The following is a 19,232-nucleotide window of genomic DNA, read 5'->3' as shown; positions in this document are numbered from 1 at the left end:
GTACGAATATTATTTCGAAATAAACAAAATATCTTCCTCAATCAGCGTAAATACTGAATGGCACTTCTTTGTTCCAACACTCGACAACATGTTGTCACAGAATCACATAAATTTCAAGAAGTACGTTCACATGATATTTTATGCATGTAGCTTTTCAGCCTACTTGTTATCGCGAGTACCTACTTAGATATGGTAATGATTACTTTGTTTACGGCCTGCCCAAGTTTGTTGGGCAAAATATTTGCGCTGGGAATCATCGGCGATTGTTCGTTGAATATTTATCATAATTATCTGCTATGTGTGGGACCCAGCGGACAGAAGCACGCGCCTATTGGTAGGCCATTTGCATAATTCAATAGTCAATAGCTCGCTAAGTACTCTAGTACCGTGCAGGAGCTATAGATACATGAAGTAAATGCTCAAATGTCGTATTACTTAGGGTTACAGCAATTATTAATATTACATATTTTATTTTTTAAAAAGATTTATATTTCAATTTCATAATATTTCTGTGAGCCTAAGCGGCTCATTATTAGAAATAGTTATCAAATTGTGGTAGAGTAGATTCGAACCGAGAAACTCTAACTTAAGAGTAACCCAACCGTAAAAATAAAATAAAAAATCGTAACACAAATTTTTCAATCATATTTTTACTATTGATAATAATTATTTTCGCCAATGCTCTCGGTTCTTGCCTCAAATGAAAAAACTTATTTTCTTGAAAGTTTTTTGCTGATGCTTTGTGGCATATTATATAAACTTTATAAAATAAATCCCAAACTTTGTTTTTAACCACCTTTATTTTTTGTATGTTTCCGGTTGCGACACCTTGTCATCTTCAGGAATGGATACGTACGTACGTATGATATTATACGTACGTATTCGGAAATTGAATTATATTCAATCAAAATGGAAATATTGATTATCCCAACCACCTTTAAATCAAATCTTACTTATTTTAGCGAAAATACTGTTTTTTGTATTAGAGTTACAATAATTGTTTTCCTTACCGAATTCGATGACCCTGAAGTAACATATTTTGGATACAATAAACACGTTCATAGAATTTGTAGATATGTACACATGTACAGGTGTTTTTGTAATTGATGAGTATTATTGGTTTATTTAAACTGATACACTGTTTGTCAAACTGTGAAATGGCTAGATTGTATTTGTAACATTGGACACGAGACATTGTAGCGTTGAATAAAAGTGCTGTGGTGTAATATAATTACTTTATTAAAATATTCATCATTTGTAACAAATGAACCATTAATGGTGTCATCGTACAAAACACAGTTTTCTTTGTATTTTTAAAAATCCATGCTCTTGTTTTTATTTCATTGGTTTTATTTCTACTTCATAGAAAAACTTAACGTTCAAAGCAATTTTGAATGTTCCGAACAAAAATCTGAAAAATTTGTTAGCAAAATAAATCAGCACAGAAAATATAATTTCGTTGATTTTAATATTCATTTTCAACTTTGTCCGCCTCCGTGGTGTAATGGTCGGCGTGTTTAGCTACCGTGCTGGAGGTCCCGGGTTCGATTCCCAGGGGGGGAGGTGAAAATAAATATTAGTGATTTAACACTGTAATATTTATTTTACATTACCCTGGACTGGTTCCTGAAGCGCAATAGTGATATCACCTTGCCTTCATGTAAGTAATGATCAAGATAACACTGCGTCAATTTGATGCAGTGCCCTATGCACCATTAGGTGCGGATAAGGGTTATAAAAATAAATTAATATTAATTTTCAACTTAAAAAAGAATTTTAAAAAGCTATTTTTAAAACATACAAATACAACCTCAAAGTTTTTTCAAAATGTTGAAAAATGAGACATAGAATGACAATAATGATGAATGATGAATATAAAAATGAATGTAAAAATATTGATTTGTAACTATTATTCTTTATTTTCATTTCATAAATACTCGTTTAAATAGTCTTTTATTAAAAACTTGAAATCTTTTCAAATCTTTTTCTAGTATGTAACAAATGTGACGAATTGTTTAGGAAATCTATTGTTATTGGTAGTCATGATTATTGTAAGTGATGATTTCAATTAGTGTATTCTTTATTGTGCATATTTTAGTTTATATTGTTAGTGGAATTAGTCGTAAATAAAATTTGAATAAAAAAATATATACTTTAATATATTTCTTTTGGAATTGTTCATTTCAAATATTCGTTATTCGTCCGACTTAAATAAAATCTGCCATTCGTAACACTCTGTGGAATTTATACACGTGCCTATTCTCATATTCGAATATGATACTTTTATCATCACTATTACGAATATAAACGGTTTTACGGTACTCGTTTAAATAGTCTTTTATCAAAAACTGAAAATCTTTTCAAATATTTTTCTAGTATGTAACAGTCGTTTATGTGACGAATTGTTTAGGAAATCTATTGTTATTGATAGTCATGATTATTGTAAGTGATGATTTCAATTAGTGTTTTCTTTATTGAACATATTTTAGTTTATATTGTTAATGGAATTAGTCGTAAATAAAATTTTTATAAAAAAAACATATACTTTAATATATTTCTTTTGGAATTGTTCATTTCAAATATTCGTTATTCGTCCGACTTAAATAAAATCTGCCATTCGTAACACTCTGTGTGGAATTTATACACGTGCCTATTCTCATATTCGAATATGATACTTTTATCATCACGATTACGAATATAAAAGGTTTAACGGTACAGAGAACAAAGTACCCACACTAAACTTTTGATTGCAATGTAAGGTGTCGTTACCATTTTAAGGAACGAAGTTAGTCGGAGTACGGGACAATAGGAAAGGTATGAAACGAACGATTTCTCATAATTCATAATGTTACGTTCCAAAAATACGCAAGCTCCGGCCCTTGCACTGAACTTCTCGCTTGGAACATTATACCGTTATTTAGATGAACAAAATCCTTAAATACTGACGTGCCAAATTTAGAATCCTAATGGGAATGTATTGTTTAAACTGTACTCAGTCTAACAAAGGAATTTATGGTGTTCGATTCAATTAATTTTTAGTATACCTAATTTGAAAAGTTCAATTTTTCTTCTTCATGTTTGTATGTATAGAATGGATCGATTTTATTGTTAACATAAATACTCTTTCTTTTAAAAAATCTTTCAAATTAGAAACACTTTTGTGCAGAAAAAATATTAGTTTAAAATTTAGTGTTTTGGGTCTAACTGTTTAATTTAATATGAAAAAATCAAATAATTTCTTTTTCTTTTTTCTGCCCTCGTATTATTAACTAAAACTGAAGTCTCTAATTTTAACTGTGATCAAAGTAACAAAAAAAACAAAGTACATTTATTACAATGAAAGCATTGATAACTTTGTAGTACCTATGATAATATAACACTCTCCTCAACATTCATCGTTCACTTTGTGTAATATCACTTAAAAGTGGTATCACACAATGTGAACGATGAATGATAAGAAAAAATACAGTTTTTCATAATAACAAATGTAAAATATAACAAATTTACAAAAAAGATAAATATTTGTGTTTTTACTATTCACAAAAATACTTCGATTTCATACTATTTCTGTGAGTCTAAGTGGCTCATTATTAAAAATAGGTATCAAGTTGAAGTAGAGTGGGTTCGAACCCAGAAACTCTGACTCAAGAGTCCAGGACTAACCACGGGACCACAACCCGACACTATGTAGATCAAATGACTTCTGAAATTGAAAATCACACTTCAATAGTTTATTCATTTATTTTAGAATGACTTCAGGGAGTTAATAAAAATTATGAGTACTGCGTTTCTAAACAATAATCATTGTGTAAAGTGACGATTTATTGGTTTCTACTTTGTACTTGCAAAAATTAAGGTATTCTTGATTTTTTGTTTAATCACGATTTATCAATATTAATTTTTTAAAGAATAAAATAAAACTTCAAAAGTTTAAATATTCCATTGAGATTTACCTTCCTGGATTCGGGTAATGAAGTAAGAAGCTTCCTATCCTGTCCTTCCTTTTGTGCGGATTCTCTTTGATCAGAAATGCATACATTCCTGAATTGAAAATTCCAAAGTATAAAGTTAGTAGAAGGTATTCATTATGTTTGAAAGAAATTCAAAGGTACGTATATTTACAGTCAAGCACGATAAACTTCAAATGATCAAAATACTTGAAAATGAACTATGTTCATAGTACGTGTTTTTTTTTAATAGTTACGTCAGTGTTTAAACGAATAATATTTTTTTACGTGGTATTTAAATTAATTTTAATTTACTTATATTGTTATATATTAGCACAAAAATTACCGTTATCGATAGAAACTAAATTACAAAATGTTTTAGTGACATCAGTTAACATGAAGAAGTTTAGTGTTTTTTTTAAAGAAATATTTGTGTTTTTATTATTTACAAAAATACTTCAATTTCATACTATTCCTGTTAGCCTAAGCGGTTCATTATCAGAAATAGGTATCAAATTGTAGTTAAGTGGGTTCGAACCGAAAAACTCTGACTTGAGAGTCCGCGACACTAACCACGGGACCACAACCCGACACATTTTATTTTAATTAATTCTATTTTTAAATATACCTTCAAACTTACAAAATATCAACCATAACAAAAATTGTTTACTTATTCCGCTACTTATATGATTAATCTTAACGTGATTAGTAATTATTTGTATGTATGTTTTTTGTTACATTTAGAAAAATATTTTAGGGAAATTTCGTTGTATATTTTTTTTCAGTTCACTGCACTTTCTCATTAAGATATATATATATACATATATATATATATATATATATATATATATATATATATATATATATATATATATATATATATATATATATATATATATATATATATGTATATATATACATATATATATATATATATATATATATATATATATATATATATATATATATATATATATATATATATATATATATATATATATATATATTATATATATTTATATATATTATTTTTAGCTGCATAACTAATTAATCTTAATTTTTTTTTCATTCAGATATCCTATTTTGATGCAATCAGTTTCTCGCTTATAATTTAATTATGATAAATATTAATATACTACTAAAAAATAACTCGAGCAAAACATAATGATAAAAAATAAAATAAAATGCACGTGTATAAATAACAGCCAGCGAACACAAAACAAACAGGGCGGATCACTCTATAAGCCAACTACTAAGTTATGGCTTACGGTACGCAATATGAGGGGTTACAAATATTGACAAACAAATTTGGGGCTTACTATGACGACGAAATATAGCGCAAAGTGCCTTTAATAAAACCCTATTCCACGTTATGAAAATGTGACACAGGACATAGATATCATACTTCGTAAAGGATTTCCATAAAAAATATTTCTCTAGCATCAAAGGTAAAAAAGCAACTTTAAAAAATCCAGGAATAATTCTCTGTATTTTTCATACAAGGAATTTAAAAAAAAAATTCGGCGACTAAATAAATTATTTATAATTTGCATACTAACGTAAATTACGTTCGGTAGATATCACATACATATGTGTGTATATATATATATATATGTGTGATCTTGATTCTGTTACTTTTTCTTCTACTTACTCACATCCGCATTCAATGGTGCGTAGGGTACTGTATTTTATTGACGTGCTACTAACATGAAACTGGCGCTTCAGGTTACTGTCCAAGCATGTGTCAAATAAATGAATTTTAAAGTATCATTATTAATTTATTTTCATCCATCCTGGGAATCGAATCTGGGTTCTCCAGCACTATATGCTATCGTGATAAATATAGAATTTAATGTCATATGTAATCAGTAAACCGACACAAATTGAAGTTGACAGCCGAACGGATGCATATAATAGATCGTTATGTCGTAAAAATAAATTTTTGTCCTCTAGAATTTACGGAGCTATGATTTCATCGATCCTTAATAGAAATGCTTATGTCATGCAACGTTTAGATGATGAACTACAAGATGATGATGACGCCTTAAGTTAATGCTAGGAGATGAAATCACTGATCGGGAAATTTTGCTAGACTACGGACGCTTTTATGGTAGCTCTATTTTGTAACTCAAATAACTTCTTCTCACTTCAGTGTTATACTGTAGACCACGGGTCTCATTGAAGAGTTCTTTGTTACCGAAATACGGCTGATGCTAATTTAAAAGGGACGGTTTGTAGCAAAGAAATACCGGTAGTAGTTGATTGTGCGGGTTTTTCACGTGTATTCATATGCCCAGCACGTAATGCACATTAAAGGCTGGAAACTACTCGAAAATAAATTTAAATTATTTTAATTTAAGTGAGAAATAGGAACGGTGAAAATATAAATGAAGTCTCGTACAGTTTCAATCTTTTCCTCTTTTTTTTATTCGAATTTAATGGTGTGTATTGAAATTAAATAACACCGTATAAATTAAATAACACCGTATAATGTTAGTTGTAAATTGTTTAATATCATAAAGGGGAGCCAAAGAAAGAGTTTAAAACAAAATATTTTGAGTGAGTGACCAAATCTATACATATTCTCGAGGAATTTTTAATAAGGCTTCTGTTATGTTAATCAATGCTTACTTAATCAATAAGGCTTCTGTTATGTTATATTTACATCAAATAAAATTTCGCAGACGGCGATAGTTGAACTCAAGGAATACGAGTATGTATACCATATAGAGTTAGTAAGTGAAAATCAAGTAATATTGATGTCAAATTATTACTTTTGTTCATAAATGTTAGACGGTGTTTAAAGCTCACTAATCTGATTACGACAGGTCATTTGCATTGTAAATGCTCAATATTTCATATTTCATTCAAATAAGAAAATATTCTCAATTAAAACATAAAAAAAATCATTCTCACTCTTTTCCAAATTTTCAAATCCAGGTTAAGAAAGCATTGAATTTAAATATAATATAAACATATTTTTAATTGAGTTTGTAAAAACTTTTTGGTTAAATTACTTATGTACATGATGAGGATGATTACGCCTAAATTAAAAGAAAGTGTACAAAAAAAGTAAGAGTCAGATTAATCGTAGATATTGGAAATATTATTTTCTTTTTGCCATAAATAAAATCGCCAAAGGAAGCAGTGTGATAAAAAAAGACTGGAGAAAAAATATATAGAAATCGCGTCAATCTTTTGGTGATATTTAATATTTTTACGACCAAGGCGAAAATTTTATAGTCACAAAGTGACGACGAAACGTAAACGTTTTCGTTTTCTGAATATAAATCCAAGGTTGGCGATAAACCTCGGTATCAAATTTATGTGAGCGATAGTTATGCTTTGCTTTAGTTATTTTGAATTTGTAATTTTCACTAAGTTTGAATTTTATCTAATATTTTGGTCTTGCTCGTAGTTTGGCGCCGTCTGATATGGAAATAAAAAATATTTTCTTTTCCAAAAATGAATTCGAATAAATTCGATTCTCCAACACATTTTATTTTATTGGCAACAAAAACCGCACTTGAATTTTTACATTTTGAGAGAATATATTCTTATACCCGAGTTACTTAGTTCAAGCAGACCATAATCAGTTTTTTTTATATAACAAATCGAATGCTTCAATGCAGATACGGCGTTTTTTGCTAAATGGTTAAGATTTTTATTTGATGTATTTCGTTTTGCTTCGATTTCCAATCACATTCACCTCATACATTTGTTTTACTTTTCTTTCTTTACTCATTCTATTCACATACCCAAACCATTTCAATACACCTTTCCTAATTTTATCGATAATGCTTATCTCAGCCTTGCATTCTTTCCTTATATCACTATTCTAACATCTATCATACGATGTTTTGCTGCAAATTCGTCTGAGAGAGCGCATAATGGAAGCAGATGAAGACCGAAAAATACTTGGCATGATCAAGTATTTCAAATACTTAAGTCGGAATAATCAGCGGATATGTAATGAGAAGATACATGAATGTGAAAGATGCGCAGATTGTTTGCAAAGACGGGTTAGGTGGCATTCTATTATCTCTGTCTACCTCTGCGGATGTGGCGTGTTGGTTAATTAGTTAGTTAGTTTTTTGGTTGCATAAGGATTACACACCTGATGTAGTATTTATATACTATGTCGTTAAAATCCGCATTATATATTTGCATATTTTTTTGGATTATTTTAACATGTCCTTAAACGATTGTACAAAATTAAATAGGATTTCATTTTTTATTTTATTTTTCAAACCGGTTTAAATAATTACATCGAGGGAAAGTATGTAAAATAATATATTTACCCATAGTCTACGATTTTGTTAAAACCTGGATCACGAGTTTCGTGACTTTACAATTCTTTATCCATAATTTATGTCCAATTAGGTACCCCTAAATTATCGTTTGATTTAATAAAGAAGAAAACCATAGTTCAAGTATAAAACCATAGTTCATATGTATAATATAATACAAAAAATCAACATCCTATAAATGCTAAAGTCTACGTTCAAATTTCAAAGTTAATAATTTTATACCTCAATTTTATATTTTATTGTATTGTTATTATGTATTTATGTAGCAAACTTGGCTACATGAATATCTAAAATATGAAAAAACTTACAAACAGTCATAAAAAGTCTCTGTCTAGTCGGAAATACGAATTTTTTAGATCGTAAAATATTTTCATATTTTGTATTAGTCAAACGTGTTATTATTTTTGTTCTATTCTTCTCTCATATAAATTTTGTAATATATATATTTTTTCATTTTTATACTGTGTTCAAGCAAGCTTAAGCGTTTTGGTAAATTGTGACAGAGTGAAGGTTAATAATAATAATAAATAATAAATTTGGATAATTTTATTAGCGCCATTTTCGTAAAATACTACCTCAAGGGTTGAACATAGAGTCTGACTCGCAGATCGTATCAGTAACCACGGAACCACAACTTAACTATTATATATATTTGTTTTTAAATGGGAGCTGTATTTATTCTACACCTTGCTTGTTATGTACAAGGTTTATAAATCATTAAGTATATTTTTGTTCCTTCTTATATTGTCCATATAATGTTTGAAAAGGTCGAATCAATCAATCATATTAGCCTTTACATGTATTGATAATTGCCAAAACCTACTTAAACGCATAGGACGATATATAAGAATCAAAAGAATGTTGGTGCAATATACTGGAATAATTTATAAATTTACGTCATATCAATATTACCCTGGATTGGTACCTGAAGCAGAGGGCTAATCACCTTTCGTTCATGTGTTAACGATGAATGTAACGCTGCATCGATATGAACCATCGGGTGCAGATTAGGGTTTTAAAAAATATGCCAATAATTTACGAATATTAATATTTTAATTTTTAATTCACTTAAAGACAACAATAATTTATTTTGATAACTACTACAGTTTAGGAAATACCAGCATCTAAATGATTCTGAATTCTGAGATTGTTAAAATAAACAATAATTTATTGGCTATTAAGGGTTCCAAGCATTCCCGATATATTCTTTCTTCTCACTCTACATAATAGTTGTCAATACAAATTCCTTTTATTATTAATTTTAACTAGTTGCCGTTATAAAATATGGGTTATGATTATCGTAAAATCGGATTTTACGAAATACATACTACATAAATCAATTTTATGTGCAGAAAACAAATACTGTTATTTTATTGTTATTATTTATATACGTATACATATTCTACATCCTTTAACTTCAACAACCCAAATAAATTAATAAAAAACGAATATTTTTGTTTACCTATATATTTTTTCAATTTCTAAATGTTGTTTACGTACAATATACAATCAAGAGTTCATGCTTGTTTTGACCTTATATTTTCAATAACCCCTTCTAGGAGTGATAAGTAAACAAATCCGAAAATTAAAATACACTGGTAACAATATTTTCACGTATTTATAAAGAGATATTCGATCTACAAATTTTCAATTGGATTATTTCCATTTGTTTGTGTAAATATTTTTGATTTATTCACAATCTGCCGACATAATATATGTCAACACGTCCATTCCGTTCAAAACGTAAACTATAAAAGTTTGTGACCTTTTTGGCAAACGTGCATCTTGATCCACAAGATAACTGCATTTTATTTTGAGTTATGTAGATAAAATAAAAGATTCGAAAACACTTATTGGAAACTTGTTTGGTTTGCTTGGATTATATAGGGTGGCCCAGATATCGCTTTACCATTCAAATTTTTTTTTTGTCATAGAAAATGTGTATTTCTTATATTTTTGTATTGGATATAAGATATCGTATTGTATCATTTTTGTAAGTACCTGTTTAGCAGGGTTTTAATGTTCCATGGAATAAATACTATTTGGTTAATTTTTTATCGTTTTCAAACCTTGATCTTGATCGTTAACACTTGAAGGAAATGTTATCAACCCTTCGCTTCAGGTACCAGTCCAGGGTTATATTGAATAAATATTAGAGTGAAACAATCCACTTATATTGATTTGACTCCTCCTGGGAATCGAGCCCGGGACCTCCAGAACAGTAGCCACTATGGAGTGTAAATTTTTAAACTGTGTATTAATTTTTGTTTTAGGTTCCATTTTTTTATTATTATTAAGTAATGTATAATTAAGTAACATCCTTAGTGATTTTAGCATATAAGAGTAACAGATATTTATCGTTATTTTTTTATTTATAATATATATATATATATATATATATATATATATATATATATATATATATATATATATATATATATATATATATATATATATATATATATATTAATATAATATTTAAATGTGTAAACAGGAATATTTTTTAATATTCAGATATTCGGTTGGAAGTATCGTATTTTGAAATCACATTTAAATGAAATAAAAAACTCACGAAGTTGACGTTAAGTATAATTTATTACAAGAAATTACTATAAATAATATTTTCCTCCGAGTTCAAGTGAAAAATCTCGACACCGGTGTTAAAGTTTAAAATAATATTCATCAATCACATCTAACACCACTTCATTAAATATAAATTATAGTAAATTTCACATACCTTTTATTACCATTTGATTTAACGACATTTCTAGGCCTTTACATATTTTATGGAGTTTGGACGTCAATCCACATTCCCTAATATTGTGTTTGATTGGAGTCCATTACCACGGAACGGTAAACGGAATAACAGGGCTATAAATTTGGTATTGCCGTATTTGGTACGTCGGAAGTCTATCAAAGTCCGATATGGAATCGGCCGAATGCATAAATCTAGAGACTTGACTTGAAAGCTGTCTGTCAATTATTTATTATTACTCAGTCGTTTGCTTGATGCAAATTTTATGGCATTATGTGAAGTACAATGAAGTAATATGTATTCCGTGTACTCTACTACATAAAAATCGTACAATCATTGGTGCACAAACAAGAATATTTAATTTCATTTAATTTTAATTAATACAACCTGATTTTTCAAAATAATGATGTATTAAAAATTGATATCAGTTCGTATTCCAATATGTTTATATTTTAATTAAAAAGTTAATATTCGTTTGTTTAAGTAAATCTTTTAAAGCAAATCAGATAATGCTATGAAAATTTGACACAACGTTTGATTAAAATACGCTTGTGTTTTTATTAATCTACTGGGGGCAGATAAAATTATTTTAGTTTAGTTTTATAGGTATTTAGTTTTTTAAACACTTTTGACCGCAATCGCAGTGCCATCTGTTGAAGGTAACAGCAACTCACCCAATGCGAAACTATTGCTCATGGTGGACAACGTGCTACTTGACAGCTGTTGTAATTAGGCTTTTTTCAACGTTTTTGATTCTATCGTTGTTTTATATATTTTAATTATATTCACAGCTTCACCAGCATTGTGAAATTAAGTTTTTTTTCTCTTTCTTTTCCATTTGACCAGACTGGGGCACAGCAACGCGTGGCCGGATACAGCAAGCTTATAATCATATTTTTTAGAGATGCACCAACTAATAAGCTTATCAGACTTATATAATCGACTAATATATCAGACAATATCACATTCTCAATAATTCGATAGCCAGCGATTATTAAGCTGAAAAATCGAATGGCAAAAAAAATAAATGTAATGAAGTATATATCTGTATTTTCAACAAAAACATATTATTTATTGAATATTATTCTGCACTGAAATAAAATTATCAGCGTGGTAGGTTAACAAAACTATTTTCGAATATAACTACAAAGCATTGGTTTATTTTCTTTTGCAATAAAATATTGAATCGATGGCAGTTTATGATGTTTTCTTCTTTCTTCATAAACGTTTCCTGCTCTAGAGAGGCCAACAGTCAGCTAAGCAGACTAGTCAGGTAAAAAAATAGCCTACTACTTTAAGTACTCAGATAATTGACTGAACCAGTAGTTGATGTATTGCTAATAATGTACGAGACACTTGAATAAAAAACTGGAAAAACGCAGATTATTTTATAGAATTATTAAATTCATGACAACCTGTTGGGAAATAATGACGTGCATCTTTGAAAGCTTTCTTTTGTTTCCTACAAATCTTACAAATCTTACAGTCTTACAAATGTTTCCACCATGTACTTTAAAAATCTCTCGAATTTCATCGGTTAAATTAACCAATTTTTCTATTGTTATAAGAGATATTGAATGTGTCAATCTGGATTTTCAGTACTCCAGCCCGATAATGTCAGTCGCCGTATTAAATTGTGGATATTTTTGAAGTGGAAAATATTTAAAGGTCGAAAAATATTAACCCTTTATGCAAAAGGAAATTGAGGAGGACTGCGAAACTGTGAATCTGGTGTCGCGGGTTCGATTCCCGCCAATTGCAAAATAAATTCAAGAAAGCTTCATTTTCAATTGGTCTGTGTATTTGTGATGCGTTTTTCACATTTACCTTCCCTACCCTTACTATACTACCTACAGAACATCTAAAATGGATACTTTGTGGGTTATTCCTTTTTAAATTAAAAATTAAATTAAAATAGAAGGTAAAAATTAAAATAACAGCAATGACTATGGCACTCGTTATGGCATACCTGCACTCGTATAAGGTTTTGTAATTGTTGATGCATACGAGTCAATTACCGATAATACCTAACATCGCTCGCAAACGAGTGGAGGCTTATAATAAAAAACTAACGTATCGTAGTTCTAAATAATTTATTTTCTGGAAAGAGATATACATCGTATGACTCAAAGACGCATATTGGTGGAATGTATTAAATTTGACCGGCAAAAAATATGATCTATTAGACTTTTTTTTATTAATAAATATAATTTAATATTCGATGATAAATAGGTTCATAAATTCGGAAGTCCAGGCGAAACGATTTAATTAATAACTAAGGCCTATTATGCCAAAGATGGATATCTAAATTTAAACCTCAGTTATATAACAACAGTCACGATCGTGTCTCGTACTTAATTGCCGTTTGAATGTAAACTATATTCGTCTCAAAATAATCGAAAAGGTTAAATATTTATAAGATTGTTTTATTTAAAGATTATGATGAGTTTTTGAAATAGAAATTAAAAAGAAAACAGATTAATGTATTTATAAAATAAAATAACAACTTTGTAGTTTTTTTTTTAACATTAATTTTATTTGACCAGCGACCGGGTCTTGTCGTAACCGACATTATCAGACTGTTATGTTAATGACACCAGTTATTTTATTCTGTAAAATGCAGTTCCACCAAGAAATATCAGCACAAAACTTAAATTTCATGTGTTCAGTTTGGAAACACATTTGATTAATTTTACAACATTTTGAGTGTGTCCAAAAACATACTAATAAAAGAGTTTCTGGTCTATAAAAAGCTACTTTTCATCTCACCAATAAATGTCTGTAGTGAAGTTCTAGTGATTCAAAAACAATGTTTCGAAATTGGTTCATATGTGCCAGACTTTCATATTCTTCTTTATCTTTAATGAGATGTCAAAAAATAATATGGTTAATTTTGTAAATAAAATAGAAAACCACATTTTTTAGTACGTATATTAATTCGAACGGTTTTGCTGATATTTCACCTTCATCGGGGATATATACAGCATACAGTCATAATTTATGTATCCCTGATAAAAGCTAGGTGTGACAAAAATTGATAAATAATTTTAGTACTTAAGTTTAAAAATATTGTTCGTCCTTAATAAAAAATCAACTCTAAAACACGGTTGGGTGATTAGTATCATGGCATCATGGTTTTTGGATTGATTGAGCTCACTCGGATACAACTTGATTCCTATATTTAATAAAAAAAAGCTGCCAAAGCGTACGAAAAATGTGTAAAATCGAAATATTTATATTTATAATAAGATAATAAATGTTTGTCTTTTTTTAATGAATTTTTTAACGGAATCTTTAATTTTTTATAGATATTGATTATATAAATAATGAATGTCTATAAAAAACGGTAAACATATTGTAAATATTATATATTCTATACGTATATGTGTTTATTATAAAAAAATAACACAATTAAATTGTAATTTTATTTGATTAGAACCCTTTTTTTATTTTTACGATTCATTGAAGAACAATATAGTCATAAAATTTCTCTTTCTCCGATGGCATAATAATTTAATTAAAATTGTAATTAAGAAAATTGGTTCCGCTAATTGAAGAGCCTGTGGTTCAATTCCGGCGTGTGATTAATAGCTGGAGCGTGACTCTGTAATCAAATCGAGTATGATAAAAAAGAGACAATGTAAAAATTAATGGTTTGTCAACCCTCAGAAGATGATGACAATCAGATTTTGTGATTTATTAGACTGTATTAATTAAGCGGGTTCGCTGAACCGACCCGCTGAAGTTCAACGATGAAAGAAATTCGGGCATAATAATATTGTATATTTATCTGGATCCACAAAATGATTACTTAATAAATTATTTGTTGTATTCAATAATGTTTATAAAACTAAATAGAAAATTACAAATATAATGTAATCCTGTTTTTTTTGGCAGTCGTTTATAGAAATATCAAAACATTCCGAAAAAATATAATGACGACTTTAGTGTCAAAGTGCAAAACGTTACATCAAGATGATGTAGTCCTTATGCATAATAACATTAAATATTTACACAAAATAACTAACTAACTAACAATCACGTTGGATTTCCAGAAGAGGTAGTCTGAGAGAATAGAACGCCATACGAATTTGTCTTTGCACACAATCTTCGACTCTCCCATATTCATACATATACGCCGATTATTCCGACTCTTGACCTGACCACTTTCAAGTTTTTGAAAATATTTGTTTTTAGTGGATTTACTATTTGTGTTAAAGTTACTATAATTTTATGGAATTTATGAAAGAAAATTCTAGACAAAAACACTTGCTAAAGGCATTTGAAATACTTGATCATGCCAAGTTTTCCACGATCTTTCTACTTTGCCTCATGAATTTATTAAATTAATTTAATAATTATTGAAAAAAATAACATTTTTCTGTTCTCTGTATCAATATTGCGTTTATGTTTATATATATATATTATATATATATATATATATATATATATATATATATATATATATATATATATATATATATATATATATATATATATATATATATATATATATATATATATATATATATATATATATATATATATATATATATATATATATATATTTATTTATATGTGTATATAAATATAAATATATATATATATATACACCGCAGGACAAAAAAATTTACGAGTTTACTTGCTTCCGCACGCCTTGACTTTACTGAACTCTTTTTCTAAGAAATCCTTTATCGATACCTCTTTCTTTTGTTCAATAAATTAAAGACACTTTGTGTCACCTTTCTACAATATTTACATTTTAAAATGTCTCAACAATTTTGTTTTACCCGCGTTTGAGGGAACATAACACAACAATCATGGAAAGTGCAAAGCAAATGTCGATAGCGATAAAATCCAAAATAATCACACTGTCGCAACAAAACATATCTAATTGTAAAATATCTCGTCGAGTTGGGTATTCAGAAGGTGCAGTGAGGTTTTTATTTAAAAAATTCCAACAAACTGAATCCATAGAACGGAAAAAAGGAAGCGGATGGGGGCGCGCGACATCTGCCCGAGATGATCGCTTAAAAAAAAAATTGTTATGCGCGATCGATTTTTAACGGCACTTAAAATACACGCAGAGGTGCAGTCTACTAGCTAATCAACATTTTCAGTAAAAACAGTGTTCAGGCGGCAGTTGGAGCATGGTTTCCAAGCACGAAGTCCCGCAAAGAAACCATTACTGACGAATAAAATGCAGAAGGCTAGACTGGATTGGGCGAAGGAGCACCAGAATTGGACCTTGGAGGATTGGCAAAATGTTATTTTCTCCGATGAATTAAAATTCAACCTTTTTGGTCCAGACGGCATAAAGATAGTTCGACGAAAACTTGGGGAAAAATACCATCCGTCGTGCGTCCCTCGAACCGTTAAACATTCACCCTACGTCATAATTTGGGGGTGCATGACAGCGTACGGTTTGGGACCTCTAAATTTTATACAGGGTACGATGAATGCCATCCAGTACAAAAAAGTGCTGAAAAACCATCTTATTCCAACAATCGAGGACATTAAGCAGTATACCGCGGACCCAATTTTTCAGGACGATTTGGCGCCGTGCCATAGAGCCCGCACTGTGAGTACAAATATTTATTTTTTAATGCACTTTGTAGACCACTTGATAAATAATTTATTGTTTTTCTTACAGATCATTGAATACAAGGATAAAATTGGCTTAAAATCGTTGACGTGGCCCGGGAAAAGTCCTGATTTGAACCCGATAGAAAATTTATGGGCGATTATGAAAAAAAAAGTTGGGAAAAAAAAAATAAAAAAACATTGAGGATTAAAAAAAAAACTTGATTCAAGTTTAGGAAGAAGAAATAACATCAGAAATTTAAGATTCGCTTTACGCTTCGTTAAATAATAGAATTTTACATGTTATAAAAAATAAAGGTGAATCACTAAGTATTAAATATTTTTAAATGTTATAAATATGTTTAAATGTAAAATACCTTAATTTAAAATAAAGCGATTAGAACCTTCTTCTTAAATATGAATAAAAAAATTACATGTCTTTTATTACTCCATCACAAACACTCGACCATAAATGAACCGTTATGGGTCTCTAAGGTTCGGATAATCTGATACCTGGTATATAATGGCAATTTCTAAGTACAATTCATGAGTAAGATCTTTCATTTTAACCTTGAAGTAACGAGTAGTCATCACATATGTTAAACAATACAAAAAAAAACTAATTAAAAATCAAGAATAATTCATTATGTGTCAATTTTAGTTTTTTTGAGGACTCGTAAATTTTTTTGTCCAGGGGTGTATATATATATATATATATATATATATATATATATATATATATATATACACATATAATTTTAACAAAGGATCACAGACAATTAAGAACCATAACAATTTGTGTGTATACAAACATATTGTAAAGCTTATGTAATTAGAACTAATAAAATTCCATTTGTTTTATACGCGTTGTATTTGTGTTCATGTATGCGGGTCAAAAATAGGTTAAAAAATAAGAATTTATCAGTGCGTAATCGCATTTATCACATGAGTTGACCCAAAAAAGAAAGTTTTTTTTCGTTTCAATGTAATTTTAATGAATTGGTTATTATAATGAATTGTATTCACATGTGTGATATGTATATAATTATATCATATCATATCATATAAACGGATGTACATAATAGTATATAAAAATGATTTTGAAACAACCATGCTGAACTGAAATATTGATAAAACATTATTGTTACGAAAACAGTAAAAATATATCTTTGTTATATCCCACGCGTTTTTAGCAGGTGCATCGCAAGTGTATGTTATGCAAACGTAGTGTGTATATGTACTAGTATGATAGAAAAATAATATTGCCTTATTTAACGTTTGACGGTGATCTTAAAACGTAAATATAAAGCATCGTAAATAAATTTAAAAAAAATTCAAATGTAACTAAAAATATACTTACAACATATACTGTGTATATGTTGTAAGTAGGATCAAGTAATTATAATTCACATTTGGTAATTCGGAGTTGGGTGCTAATAAATATGTTTTATTTTCTTTCTTGTGATACATAATTATTGTTATTCATTGAATCTGATTTATTTTTTTGTACAATAATGGTAATTAACCAATACAAGAAACTTATAATCCTTTTACTCCCAATTTAATCTCATCAAAGATGAAGAAGAATATGGAAGTCTGGGCATTTACGGGGCTGACGACCGTCATAGGCTGGTTTAAGTGATCACTTTACACACGTGTAACATTCACCAATTCTACCCATTATTGACAACCACACTGCTCAAATTCTTGGAAGTTCTATATATATGAACCAATTTAGAAACCTTGTTCTTGAATCACTAGAACTTCACTAGAGACATCTATTGGTGAGATGTAAAGAAGCCTTTTTTTAAGCAGAAACTCTTGTATTAGTATGTGAGGTCGAAATTCTGGATATCAAGCACACACATGAGTAACGCCAGAAAACACCATTTTCATTTTTATTATTTAAGCTTATAATTTGACCAGATAATTAATCCAGATTTTGTGAACAAGTATTTGGACACACTCAAAATGTTGTAAATATGATTTTATTTCACAAGCGTGTGGATATAAGTAGCAAATTAACAATTCATGTAATATTAACATAATACAACGATTAAATTATTGTGAATGCTTATTTTCTGTTCAAATTTTGTTTGAAAGTTGTTATTTGAGTATGAACTTCCAGATTATAAACTTATTCGAAAACTTGATATTTCCTGAAGAGTTTTGTTTTATACTTGGGAATTAATAATTAATCATCATCAAAATATAGATTTGTTTAGTTTGTATAATGTGCATCATCAGCAAGTTGGTATAAAATGTGCTTTCAAAGTTGTTTGATCTATTTTCGGTAACGCTTTAAAACATTCGCTGGTCGACTTAGATAACAGAGATCACGCACAAAGTTCATAGTTACCAATAAAATACGCTTATATTTCCAATTGAATACGCGGGAATTATTTAGGAATAAAAGAGATCAATAATATCAGTGTTTGAACGTACCAGGTTTTCCCCGATAATTATTGTACCGAACGTGAATAGAGTATTCAATGTATAATGTAGTGTACATCACTGGCAAATGATGAAACAAGATACTAATGTACCCGTCCGTTTAATTCATCTCTATTTTGTGAAAATAGGTAAATCTAAAATGTGTTTTATTTATCGTTTATTTTTTAAATAATATTTATGAGT

General features: G+C 28.8%; 1 protein-coding gene across 2 annotated transcripts in view; it reads left to right on the top strand.

Annotated features, from left to right (window-relative positions):
• The window catches only part of LOC148303390 (CD151 antigen-like), a 278,505-nt gene that overhangs the window by 67,115 nt on the left and 192,158 nt on the right, over positions 1-19,232 (top strand). The gene's annotated exons all lie outside the window — the stretch shown is intronic.

Source organism: Brachycentrus maculatus, unplaced genomic scaffold (genome assembly GCF_059751285.1).
Source record: "Brachycentrus maculatus isolate JH-2025_06_01 unplaced genomic scaffold, ASM5975128v1 h1tg000370l, whole genome shotgun sequence".
Lineage (NCBI taxonomy): Eukaryota > Metazoa > Arthropoda > Insecta > Trichoptera > Brachycentridae > Brachycentrus > Brachycentrus maculatus.
The sequence above is the reverse complement of the archived record's forward strand: the minus strand, read 5'-3'. Positions and strand labels throughout refer to the sequence as shown.